The 15,734-nt window shown below is 39.9% G+C and overlaps 1 protein-coding gene across 1 annotated transcript in view; it reads left to right on the top strand.

Annotated features, from left to right (window-relative positions):
- The window catches only part of KDM3A (lysine demethylase 3A), an 83,262-nt gene that overhangs the window by 6,558 nt on the left and 60,970 nt on the right, over positions 1-15,734 (top strand). The gene's annotated exons all lie outside the window — the stretch shown is intronic.

Genomic DNA, 15,734 nt, shown 5'->3' with positions numbered 1-15,734 from the left:
AAATACTCAGGCATATGGGTTTAGGTGTTCTTTCCAGTAGTACAGATCACTGCCCATCCTTGCTTGCCTATTCTGTATGAATTTGGTCCTTGCCCATAGCAAGCCAGGCCCTTTTGTCTTCTGTCTCCCAAAGTCTGTCCTAGCTCATGTTTGTCACTTCCATGACACCATCTATCTCATCTTTTGCCATCTCTTCTCCTTTTGCCTTCAATCTTTCCCAACATCAGGGTCTTTCTAATGAGTCCCACCTTCTCATTCATCTGTCTCCCTCCTGTCTAAGAGTTCAAGCTGCAGCCCAAAGAAGTGGGGAATTTAAAGTCTTAAGTCAGACCTTCTAGTGTTAAGTAAGTCTCAATCAGTGATACAGAATAAAGTAGGGTATTAATTTTCAATTTCATAAGGATTAGAACATAAACTGATCTTTTCCATAGTATTTAAGTTTCAGCTTCAGCATTTGACCTTCCAATGAATAACCTGAACTAATTTCTTTAGGAATTGACTGATTTGATTTCCTTGCTGTCCAAGGGACTCTCAAGTCTTCTCCAGTACCACAATTCGAAAGGGTTGATTTGCAGTTCTCTGCTTTCCTTTTATAGTCCAATTCTCACAACCATATATTGCTACTGGAAAAAACCATAGGATATCTCTGCTTTTTAGTATTTTGTCCAGATTTGCCATAGCTTTTTTCCCTTTATACAAATGGGAGTGTATTTTATTCCCTCCCTAAACCAAATCTGATGAGAGTAAGGTTGAAACAATGCTCAACCCTCCCTTCTTTCCCTCTGTTGTAATGGGTTGTTTTTGTGCCTCTTCATATGATGTAATTAACCCCATTCCATCTCCCCCTCTCTCCTCCCCCCCTAGTCTTCTTTTATTCTGCCCCTTAAGTTTCTTTATATCATCACATCAAAGTCAATTGTATAACAATACCTTAATAGATACAGATCCCAAGAGTTAAAAGTATTATCCTCCAAAAAAAAAAGTATTATCCTCCCTCATAGGGATGTAAGCAGTTTAACCTCATTGAACAACCTTTTTTAACCCCGTCCCACCCCTCTCCCCTCCCTGTTTACCTATTTATACTTCTCTTGAGTCTTGTATTTGGAGATCAAATTTTCTGTTCAGTTCTGGTCTTTTTCTCAGGAAACCTTGGAGGTCCCCTGTTTCATTGAATGTCCATCTTTTCTCCTAAAAGAGAATGCTCAGTTTTGCTGGGTAGTTTATTACTGGTTGTAGTCCAAGCTCCTTTGCTTTCTGGAATATCATATTCCAAGCTCTGTGATCCTTTAATGTTGAAGCTGCCAGGTCCTGTGCAATCCTGACTGTGGCTCCATGATATTTAAATTTTTTCTTTCTGTCTGCTTGGAGTATTTTCTCTTTCACCTGATAATTCTGGAGTTTGGCTACAATATTCCTTGAAGTTTTCCTTTTGGGGGTCTCTTTTAGGAGGTGATTGGTGGATTCTTTCAATGATGATTTTATCCTCTGATTCTATAATTTCAGGGCAGTTCTCCTTGATAACTTCCTGGAATATGATGTCGTTGTTGGGGTTTTTTTTTTTGTTTGTTTGGTTTTTTTTTTAGATGAGGCAGTTGGGGTTAAGTGACTTGCCCAGGGTCCACATCAGCTTAGTAAGTGTCCAAGGTCTGAGGCTGGATTTGAACTCCAGGTCCTCCTGAATCCAGGGCCAGTGCCTCTATCCCACTGCGCCCCCTTAGCTGCCACCTCTGGAATGAAATAGTCTAGACTCTTTTCTTTGATCATGGCTTTCAGGTAGTCCAGTAATTCTTTAGATTATTCCTCCTGTATCTATTTTCCAGGTCAGTTATTTTTCAATGAGGTATTTCACATTTTCTTCTATTTTTTCAGTCTTTTGATTCTGCTTGACAGATTCTTGGTGTCTCATGGAGTTATTAGCTTCCATCTGCCCAATTTTAATTTTTAAGGCATTATTTTCCTCAGTAAGCTTTTGCACCTCTTTTTCCATTTGGCCATTCTTTTCTTTTTTTTGTTTTGTTTTGTTTTGTTTTGTTTTTTAGTGAGGCAATTGGGATTGACTTGCCCAGGGTCACACAGCTAGTAAGTGTTAAGTGTCTGAGGCCGAATTTGAACTCAGGTACTCCTGACTCCAGGGCTGGTGCTCTATCCACTGCGCCACCTAGGCTGCCCCTATTCTTTTTCCTCCCATTTGGCCAATTTTCTCTCAAATTTCGCGCAATTTGTATTTAGGAATTGTTTTCCTCAGTCAATTTTTGTGCTTCTTTTTCCAACATAACTCATTTCTTTTTCAGTTTTTTCTTTACCTCTCTCATTTGTTTTTTTTTAATACTTTTTTGAGCTCTTCAAAGGAGGCTTTTTGGTCTTGAGACAAGATCCTCTTCCACTTGAGTCTTCACTTGTAGGGCATTTTGACAAACTCATCTGAATCTGAGTTTTGGTCTTCCCTTTCACCATAGAAGCTGTCAATGGTAAGGGTCCTTTTTTGTTTCTTACTCATGTTGTAGCCTATTTTTAAACTTAGAAAGTTGAAGTCTGCTCCTTGCGCACAGGGGTCACTGTTGCTAGCTTCTTAACAGCTCTGAGCTGCCCCACTCCCAGCTGTGTTGAGCTGCTTGCTGAGCCAAACTGTGCTGAGCTGCCCTCTCCTTTCACTCAAGTGAGACAGACCTTTCCTGACATTCTCTAAATTATCTCAAGTAGGAGGATTGTGTCTCTGTCTTTTTGTTGTAGGTTCTGTAGTTCCAGAATCTGTTTAGAGGCTTGATTTAATGTTGTTTTTGAGGGAAACATGGGAAAGCTCAGGCAACTTCCTGGCTTCTCTCCCATAGCTTTCTTCCCAAGGAGCATCTTTTAATTTTATGACTGCATTGCTGTCCACAGTGATATTTGAGCCCAAGGATATAAGATCTGACTCTGCTTCCATTTCTTCTCCCTCTGTTTGCCAGGAAGTGATGGAACCAGTTGCCAAAAATCTTTGGTTTTTTGATGTTTAGCTTCAAGCCAGCTTTTCCATTCTTTTCCTCCCCTTCAAGAGGCTTCTTAATTCTTCTTCACTTTCTGCTATAGGGGTGGTATTGTCTGCAAATCTGAGTGTGTTGCTATTTCTCCCGGCAACCTGAATTTTGGCTTTTGATTTGTCCAGTCTGGTATTTTGATTGATATACTCTGCATATAAATTAAATGAGGTGACAGTGTACAGCCTTATTGTATTCTTTTTCCAATCTTAAACCAGTCAGTTGTTCCATGTTCAGTTCTAACTTGCTTCTTGGCCTGCATATAGGTTTCTCAGGAGACAAGTTAGATAATCCGGTACTCCCATCTTTTTGAGGACTTGCCACATTTTGTGATCCACACAATCACAGGCTTTAGTGTGAGTAATCAGCGAAGCAGAAAACAATGTTTGCTTTCTCTGTAACCCAGAAAATGTTGGCAATTTGGTTTCTACTTCCCCTGCCTCTTCAAAAACCAGCCTGGTCTTCTGGTAGTTCTTGGTTCACTTAATTGCTGAAGCCTAGCTTGCAGAATCTTAAGCATAACCTTGTTGACGTGGGAAATGAGTGCAATGAACATTCTCTGGTATTGCCCTCCTTTAGGATGTTGTGTTAAAAATCTTCCAAGGAAGAGAAACTGAGGCACAAAGTCCAAGCATGATCATTTATTAGCAAGGCTAGCAGTTGCCAGTAAGTGAAATCCTGAGTCCCTCGGTGGCCAGGGATGCATAAAGAGCAGCTATAAATATTTTTGTACATGTGGGTCCTTTTTCCTTTTTTATGATTGATCTCTTTGGGATATAGACCTGGTAGTAGTATTGCTGGGTCAAAGGGTATGCAGTTTTAAAACCTTTTGGGCATGGTTCCAAATTGCGATCCAGAATGGTTGGATCAGTTCACAGCTACAGCAAGATGTTTTCCCTACTTTCTTCAATTTAAGTCTGAATTTTGCAATAAGAAGTTCATGATTCTGAGCCACAGTCAGCTTTTCAACTGACTATATGGAACCACTCCACCTTGGGCTGCAAAGTATATAATCATTGTGATTTGGGCATTGACCATCCGGTGATGTCCATGTGTAGAATCACCTTTTGGGTTGTTGAAAAAGAGCATTTGCTGTAACTACTGAGTTATTTTTATAAAACTATTAGTCTTTGCCATGCTTCAGTTTGTACTCCAGTTATCTTTTGACTTCCTATTTTAGCATTCCAGTCCCGTGATGAATTTTTTTGCTGTTATTTATAGACGCGTTGGTCAACTTTGGCCTCTTCAACACCAGTGGTTATAGCATAGACTTGTATTGCTGTGAGGTTGAACAGTTTGCCTTAGATTTGAACAGATATCATCCTGCCATTTTTGAGAGTATACCCAAGTATTACTTTTTGTACCCTTTTATTTTATTTTATTTTATTTTATTTTATTTTATTTTATTTTATTTTATTGACTTAGCTACTCCATTTCTTCTTCTTCTTCTTCTTTTTTTTGTGGGGCAATGAGGGTTAAATGACTTGCTCAGGGTCACACAGCTAATAAGTGTCAAGTGTTTGAGGTTGGATTTCAACTCAGCTCCTCCTGAATCCAGGGCCAGTGCTTTATATCCACTGTGCCACCTAGCTTCCCCTACTCCATTTCTTCTAAGGGCTTTTTGCCCACAGTAGTATCTGTAATGATCATTACTCACCCATTTCCATCCATTTAAGTTCACTGACATTCAAGATGTTGATATTTGGTCTTTCCATCTCCTGTTTGACCACATCCAGCTTACCTTAGTTTATAGATCTTACATTCCAGGTTCCAATGCAATGTTGATCTTTGTAGTGTCAGACTTCCTTCAGTGCCCAGACACATTCACAACTGAGCTTTTTTTGGCTTTGGCCCAGTCATTTCTTTCTTTCTGGAGCTGTATGTCCTCTGCTCTTCCCCAGCAGCAAGTTGGACACTTTCCATCCCAAGGGACTTATCTTCTAGTTGTCCTATCTTATTAGTATTTTAATACTGTAGATGGGGTTTTCTTGGCGCTATTTACTTCTCCAGTGGATCACCTTTTGTCAGAACACTCTACTTCATGACCTGTCCTTGGGTAACCCTGCACGGCATAGCTGATAGTTTCATTGAGCCCCTCCACCATGACAAGGCAGTGATCCAGGAAGAGCTGGTACCATTAGGTCCTATAAAATTGCATATCAATTATGTCTTGCTTCCTACATGACCTGCCTTCTTTCATTTCCTATTATGAGACATTCTTAAATGCCTTACACTGCTTCTTCTTGAACAGTTGCTCACATCAACCATGGGCTTGACCATTGCCCTTTGGGGGAACCTATAATTTAAGTCCCAGTCCCCACCCCGTCCTCGTCCCCTACTGCATCATCTTGATATTAAATTTAGGCTTTTGTTTGAGGGAGAAGTTTGGGACCACTTAAAGCACTGTGATGTTTTCCAAAGGCCAGCCTAGTCCTCCTTTTTAGTTTTACTTATTTTCCATTTTCATTGGTGGGTGTGGGTGTGTTTAGACACAGCTCTCTATATCTCTCTCTGCTGCTGGAACAACTCAGTGGGTTGTCCACCCAGCTGCTTATCGTAATCTTTATAATAAACATTATCCATTTTTTCCCCTTCATGAGCAACTAGGTCAAACAAGAGTTGTCATTATAGATCTTCTTTTAAAAAGCCTTGTATTGTTGGGGACTTGATACAATTAGCCAGAAGTCATGTACAATCAGCCTAGCCTGTTGTTGTGTAGTCAGGAGGTGTGCAACCTGACCATCCCACACAGAGAAACTTTTTTATTTGGTCTCTGTGCAGGACTTTGTGACTGTTGTGTGTGTGTGTGTGTGTGTGTGTGTGTGTGTTGGGGGGTGGGGGGAGGCAAATATATGTCTCTGATATGTGAGCATTTCACTTTATTTTGTCTGTAACTAGGCCTCTGTGCAGCTTCCTGGCCATTCCCAAACCCACTCCCCACCCCCTTCTACTTCCTCTTTGTGTTGTCTTCCTCCATTAAAATGTAAGCTCCTTGAGGGTAGAGACTATCTTATTTATATTTGTTTCTCCAGAGCTTGGCACATAGGAAGCATTTAATATTTGTGTTATCTGTTTATCTCCACATCTTCCTGTTTTACATCTTAACTTGGTATTAATAATAACCACAGGATTGTCTGAACAATGCTATGTCAGCTACATCTTGCAGGCCTTTTTTATGATTTTTTGACATGTTCGTGGGAGACAGCTTATTTGAGCAGAGTCTTTTGCTCTACCAAATCAAATGGTTATTTGTAGTAAGCAAGCAAGCACAGTAGGATTGGTGTTCTCTAAGCCAGGCAGCGAAGTGTTGTTGAATTAGATGTGGTTTGCTATAGAATATCATTGGGAAAAACCCAATCAAAGATACCCCTTCCATGCTTGTATCAATTTCCTTAAAGTCTTTTCTAGGAACATTCATATCAATTTGCATGCTCTTTCTAATACTTGCAAGGATCATTCTGTGCAGCTTTTGTTCCTCTCTTCCCACAAGTCCAGTGGGAGCCTTCTCCCCTTTATTGAACTTGCTCAGCCCATCTTTTGTTTTAAAACATACATTGCCTTAATATTATTTTAGAGTCCTGCTTTTTGAAGTTTTGTTAAATGCTACTTGCCTGTTTGCATCCACTATATGCCTCTTTATTGTCCTTTGAGTAATATATTCATTTCTCCATAGTTGAAGGTTGTTGGGTTCCCTATCTGTTTCCTCACATCTGCCTGGTGACCCTTTTTTGTGGCAATACTGTAATTAAATAAGGTAAAAAATGATATTTTAGAGAAATGCTCTGATGCCATTATGTAATTTCTAGTCCAATTTCTTCATTTTACAGATGAGGCAGCTACAGGTCAGAGAAATGTCATTTGATGTAGGCAAATAATTGACAGGAGTAGAACTAAAGCCCAGAAAGGTGTCCTGACTCCTGTTCCAGAGCTTTTTCTGCTCTTTGTGTGTGGGTTGTTTTTTTTCCCCAGGGCAATGTGGGTAAGTGACTTGTCCAGGGTCACACAGCTAGTAAGTGTCAAGTGTCTGAGGCCAGATTTAAATTCAGGTCTCCTGAATCCAGGGCCTGTGCTTTATTCACAGCACTACCTAGCTACCCCCTTTTCCTGCTCTTTCTATACGCTGTTCTAGTAAATCCAAATCTGGCTAGACCCAAAGCTAAATCCAAAGGCTTTTTCAGACCTCTGAATAGCATTTTGACACTGAATATTTTTTCATTGTATCTTCTTAATACTATAGTAATTTTTTGGTTTTTCTTAGTACCCTAAAAGACTTCTTTCTCTGAACTCACCAGGTATCCTAGAATTTTGTTACATATATGTATCTATCAATTTAAGACTTCGCAACAGTAAAAGGTTACGTATGCCTATTTTATATACCTCTATTCCCTGTCCGAAAAGGGGAAGCCCTGTTCTAGAGAGTTACCTGGAGCATGAAAAGGTTGAATGATTTGCCCCAGGTCACATGGCCAGTGTGTCTGAGTCTGGACCAAGCTCCCAGGCCAGTTCTTTAGCCACTGTGCCCTGCTGCCTCTCTAGTTAGAGCAAATATTATTTTTCCCATTTTACAGGGAATGAAACTGGTCCAGAAGGCTGAGGGCTCAAGGGATTCTGGATCGGAAGCTTTTTTTCCTTTCTATTTCTGAAGTCTTTGTCATGATGCTTGTGTGCTACTTGGTTTTTATCTATAGGCCTAATAACTTCATTCTTTTTCCATCTGCCTGCAGGCTTCTTCTTTGGGGCGATCTTGGGATCAGATCCTGTCCTCTTCCACTTCCCCCTTTCTTTTACTGGCACTAACAGCCTTTTAGGCTCGAGGCATTGGCAGGATGGTTTTGAGTATCCCATTTCAAATGCCCCTTCTATTCCATCAGTCCAAAGTCTGGTGTTTTTCCTTTTAGATGGACGCTTTTCCTTTGATGCACTGCTTCAGTCATACTTTGGCTCCAGATCCTTAGTAGATTCCTGTAACAGACTCAATTAAAGTGACTAGCAGGGTTGGGGATTGCTTAAGAGGCCACACTGTCCATCCTGCTTGCCTCCTATCAGTTAGCGTGCATTTGTTTGTGAAGTGCTTCTTGTGTACAGTGCTGAGGTACAGAGATGAAATCAGATCAGTCCTTGCTCTCAAGAAGCTTACATTTTAACGAGGGAAAGTAACAGTCACATTCACAGACATAATTGCATAAAATGTACAACATAAATACAATGGGATTTAGAGGCTCTCAGCAGATGGGAGTGAGGGTGCAGGTGGAGAAGATAAAAGGAGAAGTATTTAGGAGGAAAAGATATTTTGTGATATCTTCTAGGCCTTACTTGAAAAGCTTAGAGAGAGAGGGAACAACTTCTTCCTTAGGCAAACTGCTTTGGGGTATTTGGTTGTTAGGAAGCTTTTCTTTACAGTAAGCTTAAGTGTAGGGGTCCAGGCACTTGGTACCCTTTCTTCTGAGTTTGGGTGGGTCTGTGCAGAACAATTCTAATTCGTCCTCTGGGTGACAGCCCTCGGATGAGTTTGGACTAGATGGCCACCAAGCTCCCTTCGATCTCTCAAATTCCCTGTTAACTGTGCTTGGCAAGTTTTCATGCCTTCTCCCAAGGTTTTTTTTCTCCTTCGATAAATGACAGGCATTTTACCAAATCGACACTTAAGGACTGTCATCCTGGTTACTCTACTTATCCTGAATGATTGAAAACATTTTTGAGTAAAGATTTATGAAGTACCTCTATGGACCAGGCATTGCTAGACACTGGGAATAGAAGGCAAAAGACAATCCCTGCGCTCAAGGAGCTCACAATCTAATGGGGGAAGAAAACACATAAAGAAGTTGAAAAGGGGGGTGTGGAGACAGAGAGGAGGGAGGGGAACAGGAAAGATGAAAGGCAATGTAGGTGCCAAGCAAGGGGTATGATGAAGTCCTGTAGTCAGGTGGGAAATGATAAGACGGCTTCCCTGGGCACCCCCATTTAAGAATGGTGGCTCTTTAATGTCTACCCAGTCAGAGGGAGGGAGGAAGAGCAGGAGGGAGCCGTCCCAGGGTCATGGGGTACATGCTGCTTATTAAATGGTTACTATGTGACAGATCACTGTGTTAAACGCTAACAATACAAATAAAAGCAAATCCCTGTCCTCAAGGTTCTCACATTCAAATAGGGGAAGACAATGTGTATAGAAGAACTGGAGTAGAAAAAAGTGTGTATTGAGCTGGTTAGCATAGTTCAGAGAGGCCAAGTTGTTGTGTGGTGGCCTGGTTTCTGGGCATGTGAAGTGAAAGCTCCCATCTCTCAGAACTTGGGGCCCCTGACATGTAGTGCTTAGCACTGAATATAATAATCTTGCTGTGCTCCGGCTAGGGCAGCCATGACAGGTCACCTTCCTGAGACAGCTCAAGATGGCATTGGCTTTTTTGGCTGCCTCTACAGGCACATTGTTGTGATTAAATTGCCAAGTGCATACAGATGACAGCCAAAGGCAATACAGATTTAGACTACAAACTTGCTTTTAAATTCTTCTGAAGCCTGATGGATAATGCATAGTATCATCTAGTAAAATAGATCCATCAGAGAGTAAAACTAGCTTTTTAAAAGTTTGGCAACTCTTACTAAGCAGCAGCATCTCCAGGGTAACAAAGGATGAATATGGAAGGCCAACAAGCAAAGAAAAATAGAAAAGATCTGTAAAGTTTTGTAACAAACATCAAGCACCAAACAATGAAAGTACCACACTGGACACTAACATCGCAGTCCTGTATGGAAGAAACAGCCGCTGGGGCAGACATTTCCTATGTAGAGGAGGGAGGAAACACAACTGTAAGACATCAAAAACATTGTGGGCAGTATCAACAACATTGTATATGTTGATCAACTGGGATGGACTTGACTCTTAGCAATACAGTGGTCCAAGATAGTTCCAAAGGACTCATGATGGAAAATGCTTTCCAAATCCAGAAAAAAAGAACTGCGGAATCTGGATACAGATTGAAGCATACTATTTATATATTTTTGTTGTTTTTCTTTTTTGAGGTTTTTCCTTTTGGCTCTGTTTCTTCTTTCACAGCATGACTAATGCAGAAATATGTTTAATGTGATTTTACATATATAACCTATAGCAGATTGCTGTCTTGGGGAGGGGGGAGGGAGAAAAGTTTGAAACTAGAAATCTTATAAAAACAAATGTTGAAAACTATCTCTACATGTAACTGGAAAATAATAAAATACTTTTAAGAAAAAAAACATTGAGGGATTGATATGCAAGGTAACTTAAGGAGGCGAAGCTATCAGAGCATAGAAAACACCTTGGACCTTACTAATACCAAAAAAAAGTGACAAAAGAGAGTAGTTGTAAATAGTTTTTTGTGCCTATTCTCTCACACATTAAACTATCAAAATAATCTATATATGAATTGAGCACATCCTTGATTCATATATGTGGGGGAGGGGGAATGGGCTTTTGTAATGAGTATTGAAAAGTGGACCACATTTTTACAGTTTCACAGTTGACTGAAGGATATAGAGATTATCAAGTCTCATTTGTGTTTACTGCTGATTATGGGAAAAGTATCTAATTTGTTATAATGAAATACTGCCTTAAAGACTTTTTTTTTTAAGTATCTCCCATTCATATATCAAAATCATTCAAGATTCCTTGAAAGAGCAGAAATAACCCTGTTCAATGCTTTGGCATCAGACGCTAGGTGTGTGCTCACCAAACATGTGCAGAAAAGCTAGTCTAGACTTCAAGCTGAAGAGTGATTCATTCCTAGTGCAAGATGGGGTCTACCAAATGCCCCTATGTGTGGATATTTTCACTGGTTGCATTAAGCCCTGTTATCTTGCAGAAGATTCTGGAAGAGATTTGTGACCACTCAAGTGTGGGGGCTGATCATCTACACAGAAAAGAACTAATTGATGAAGAATTGCCAAATTGTGATGTTCATTTGGGTGGACAGCCTGTTAAGATTGTCTATTTGTGCAAGTGTAGGTGAGGTATATATATTGGGGGACAGACAGAACAGATGGACAGTGCTTACTTAGGTTCAGAATTGAAGATGAGGATGAGGAGAGCAATCTGGATTGCCTTTAGGAAATGACGGAGTTGGCTCTTTTGTGATTCAGAAACAAAATACCCAACATTCCTTGCTGTGTTGCTGTAGCAATGAGACAGAGGATAATACAATATTTTTTGGAGAATTAAAAATGAATGTCATATGGTGGGACATTGGGGAGGTACATGATGGGTGTGAGTTGGCTACAGAAGAACAGGAGTAACAGGATAGATCATCAGGAAAATATGATAGGATGATGGGGTGATTGTGTACCGAGGGTGTGGTAGCATCTAGATTTTGCCCCTTAAGTTTGATAATACCCAGAGCATTGTCCTAGACCATCTTTTCTTTCTGTTCTCTATCTTGGTGATCTCATCAACTCTTAGGGATTTATTTTTAATCTCTATGAAGATGATTCATCATTATATCCAGTCCTATTTCCTGAGTTTCAGTTCCATATCACCAGTAGCCTATTAAACATTTCAAACTGGATGTGCCATAGGCATCCCAGACTACAAAACAATTCATTATTTCATTCTACCCCCAAACTTTCCTATTTTCTTTTGAAGACATGAACCATCTTTCAGTCACAAAGGTTCACAACCTCTGAGTCATCCCTCACTCATCTCTTCTAGCCTACATAATCAGTTTGCCAAGTCTTATTGATTCTACCACTACAGTAGCTTTTGGATCTATCTTCTCTCTACTCATATTGCTAACGCTCCAGTTGAGGTCAGTTTTTGCCTTGTAGGCTTCCTAAGCTTCTCTGCTCAAAACTCCTCTTTCCAATGTCTTTATCAGTGAGTCTAAAAGCACAGGCTTGATCCTGTCATTTCCTTGTTCATTGAATTTTTTTTAATTTAATTTTTTCTCAATTACATGCAGATAAAAAATTTAACATTCTTTTAAAAAAAATCTTTGATTTCCAAAGTCTCTCCCTCTCCTCCCTTCTCCCCCTTCTTGAGAAGGCAAGCAATTTGATATAAATTATAAATGTGTGGTCATGCAGAACATTTCCATATTACCCATGCTGCAAAAGAAAATGGTGACCAAAAAAATCCCCCCAAATAATAAAGCCCCCCCAAATGCTTCAAATCTTCATTCAGACTCCATCAGTTCTTCAAGTCTTCAGAATTGTCTAGCTAAGTCAATCATAGTAGATCATTTGTACAGTATTGCTATTATTGTATACAGTGTTCTCCTGGTTCTGCTCATTTGACTTTGCTTCAGTTCATATGTCTTCACAGGTTCTTCTGAGGGCATCCTGCTTGTCATTTCTTCTAATACAGTATTTCATCACAATCATCTAACAGAACTTGTTCAGCTATCCCCCAATTGTTCGGCATCCCCTTGATTTTCAATTCTTTGCCACCACAAAAAAGCTATTTTGTATATATAGGTTATTTCCCCAAAAAAACCTCAAACAAACAAAAAACCAGCCATATAGGTGCTTTTCCTTTTATCTCATTGGGTTATAGACCTAGTAGTGATATTGCTGGGTCAGAGGGTACACAAGTTTTATAGCTCTTGGGCATAGTTCCAAATTGCTCTCCGGAATGGTTGGATCAATTCACAACCCTACAAACAATGTGATAGTGGCCCTATTTTTCCATATCCCCTCCAACATTTGTCACTTTCCTTTTCTATCATATTAGCTGTTCTAATAGGAGTTAGTACCTGAGTTGTTTAATTTGTATTTCTCTAATAGGTAGTGATTTAGAGCATTTTTTTCATATGACTATAGATAGCATTGATTTTTTTTTTTGTCTGAAGACTGCCTGTTTATGTACTTTGATCATTTATTAATTGGAGAATGAATTGTATTCTTATAAAACTGACTAATTTCTCTATTTGAGAAAGAGGCCTTTATTCTATAAAATTTTTCCCCATTTTCCTGTTTTCTTTCTAATCTTGGTTGCATTGGTTTTATTTGTGCAAAACCTTTTTAGTTTGATTCAATCAGATTATTGATTTTACATCTTAAAAGATTTCTATCTCTTGTTTGGTCATAAATTCTTACCCTATCCATTAATTGACAGGTAACATTTTTCATGCTTCCTCAATTTGCCTATTACATCACCCTTTATGCCTAAATCATGTACCCATTTTGACAGTATCTTGGTATATGGTGTGAGATGTGAGTTTCTACTAAACTGCTTTCCAGTTTTCCCAGCAGTTTTTGTCAAATAATGATTTCTTGTCCCAAAATCTTTGTTCTTTGGGTTTGTCAAACATTTTGCTCAGTGAATTTCAGTAAGTTTTTTACCTTTGTGTCACATATGTGTATTATGTATGCATGTATGTTTGGCAGTTAAAACCTTTCACTCTCTGCTTCCAAACTTAACCTTTCTAGGTTTATTGTACATTGTTCCCCTTAATACTGCCATCCTGACCTATTTATTTTGATCTCTCCTTCTGCCATTTCAGTGCCTTTAAGGCCCTATTTTTAATTATTAAGAACCAGATATACTTGGTGTACTGCTAGGTGCTGAGGGTGTGAAGACAAAACGTGCAATAATTTGAAATTTTCAATAATTGAAGTTTACAGTCTGGCTGGGGGATGGAGAGATGTGTACATATAGAAGTACAATAAAAAGGCCTTTTTAAAGTGGAGTGTACAGCCTGTGGAGAAGAATAAGGCTCAGAAGCTAGGCTGGGATCAGCTCGTGAAAGACTCCAAATACCAAAGGCATTTCTATTGGATCCTGGAGGCAGTAGGGGAGGCTGGAGTTTGTGTAGGTGGGGTGGGAGGTGGGCATTGGCAGGCTGCATTTTAGGAACATCACTTTGGCACCTGGGTGGGAGATAAATTGGAGTGGGGAGAGAAGGATGGCAGGCAGAAGACCAATTAGGAGGCTCTTGCAATAGTTTAGGTGAGAGGTGATGAGAGCCTAAATAAAGTAGGGTGGGCTGTCAGAGTGAGTGGTCACATACTTTAATAGATATGTGTTGTTTCTCTCTGCAGGGAATGTTTCACCAACATAGTGCCTGGCACACAGTAGCTGTTTAATTGGTGCTTGTTTAAGGTGATTGAGTTATGTGCTCAGTGGAATGCTTAGGTTCAGGTATATGGACAGTTTAGTTTTTGTGACTTTCCTCACTTTTTCAAATCTAGAATGGTCGAACCATTTTGCTGCCACCAGTGGCATTAATGTACTTATCTTCCTGTAGCCCTTTGTCTTTTACCAGTATTTTCTAATTTTTTGGGGGGGGTTATAACTTGATTTTCTTATTAGCGTTTGGCATTACCCCCATACCCACCTGTTTTTAAGACCTAGCTGAAGTATTCCTTTCTTATAGAATTGAAAAATTACAATATCCCCATTGCTTGTTGATCACTGTACTCACTTTTTTCACTCGTCCCTTGTACAGTTGTAACATGTGACTAGTTGTAGTAAAGAGGTCAGTTTTTGTCCCATCCTACACACTGTTGGGTTGACCTGGGTGGCTAAACAGTATCTGCAACACTTAGTTAAGTGATTGTTGAGGTCTTTCCCTTTTCCTTTTGCCATTTTTGTCATGCCTCCTCAACTAATGATTAGGTGCCCATTAGGGATTAGAGGCAGAAGTCAAGAAGACACGGTATCACGTCCTGCATCAGTCATTTAAGAACTTTGTGGCCCCGGCCAAGTCACTTCCCTTTCTGAGCCTCAGTTACCCATCTGGAAAATGAACAAGTTGGCCCCTGATGTCCATAATCATGTGACTTCCACTTTGAAGTCTCTCTGGGCTTCATAAATGTGTCTTTGGGAAATGTTTGATTCAGAAGGAACATCAGAGATTTAAAGCTGGAAGGGATTTGATGGGTCACAGAGGAGGAAACTCTGGGATAGAGGTACAGTGACTTTAAGTTATATGATAACTAACTGGTTTTAGAAATAATAAGTAACATTTACATAGGGCTTTAGTTTTTCTAAGGCATTTTATATCTACATTTGATTTGATCCTCACAGTAATTTGTTATAAAGTAATAATTAGCTCACACATTTTTCAGCATTTTATTCACGGCAAAACAAATCCTTGTAGGTACAAGTATTCTCTTAATTTTTTTTTAATCTTTGCCAATTTACTCTTCCCACCTACATCTTCCCAGAGAGCCATCCCTTAAACAAAAAATCAGTGGAGACAGAGACAGCTTTGAACACCTAGTGCTGCTGCCCCTCCTTCCCAAATGCAAGTCTTTTCTTAGGCCCTCACAAGAAGCTCAGGCCCCAACAATTGGGCCCTCCTGACTCCAGGGTATTTTCTTGCACCGTGCTTCACATTGAGGTTGGTGGTGCAAATACTGTTGGCACTTTTTTTACATGAGGGAATTGAGACCCAAGGTGATTACCTACCTTAAGAGGCTCCTCACTAAGGGTGAGCCTTAGGAAGTGATTTGTCCACAGTCACAGCTAGAGAATGGCAAAGAGAGGTCCAGAGACTGTGCTTTTTCTCCATTTTCAGCTCAGTGAAATTAAACATTGGAAGATTCTGAAAACCAATGGCAGTTAGACTGTTAACATTTGCAGGTTTGCTTCAGCATATTCCAAACCCTGCCATATGCCACGTGATTCTGCTTAGGTCTAAGGGAGGAAGAAAGGTGAGATTGGCCAGTAGCCTCAAGGAGTGTAGAAAGTCCTAGGACAATCTCATGGTACACCTAACTTGCAGCACTAAATTAGACCATGCTTTTTTTCAT

Source organism: Dromiciops gliroides, chromosome 2 (assembly GCF_019393635.1).
Source record: "Dromiciops gliroides isolate mDroGli1 chromosome 2, mDroGli1.pri, whole genome shotgun sequence".
In the NCBI taxonomy this organism is placed as follows: Eukaryota; Metazoa; Chordata; class Mammalia; order Microbiotheria; family Microbiotheriidae; genus Dromiciops; species Dromiciops gliroides.
The sequence above is the reverse complement of the archived record's forward strand: the minus strand, read 5'-3'. Positions and strand labels throughout refer to the sequence as shown.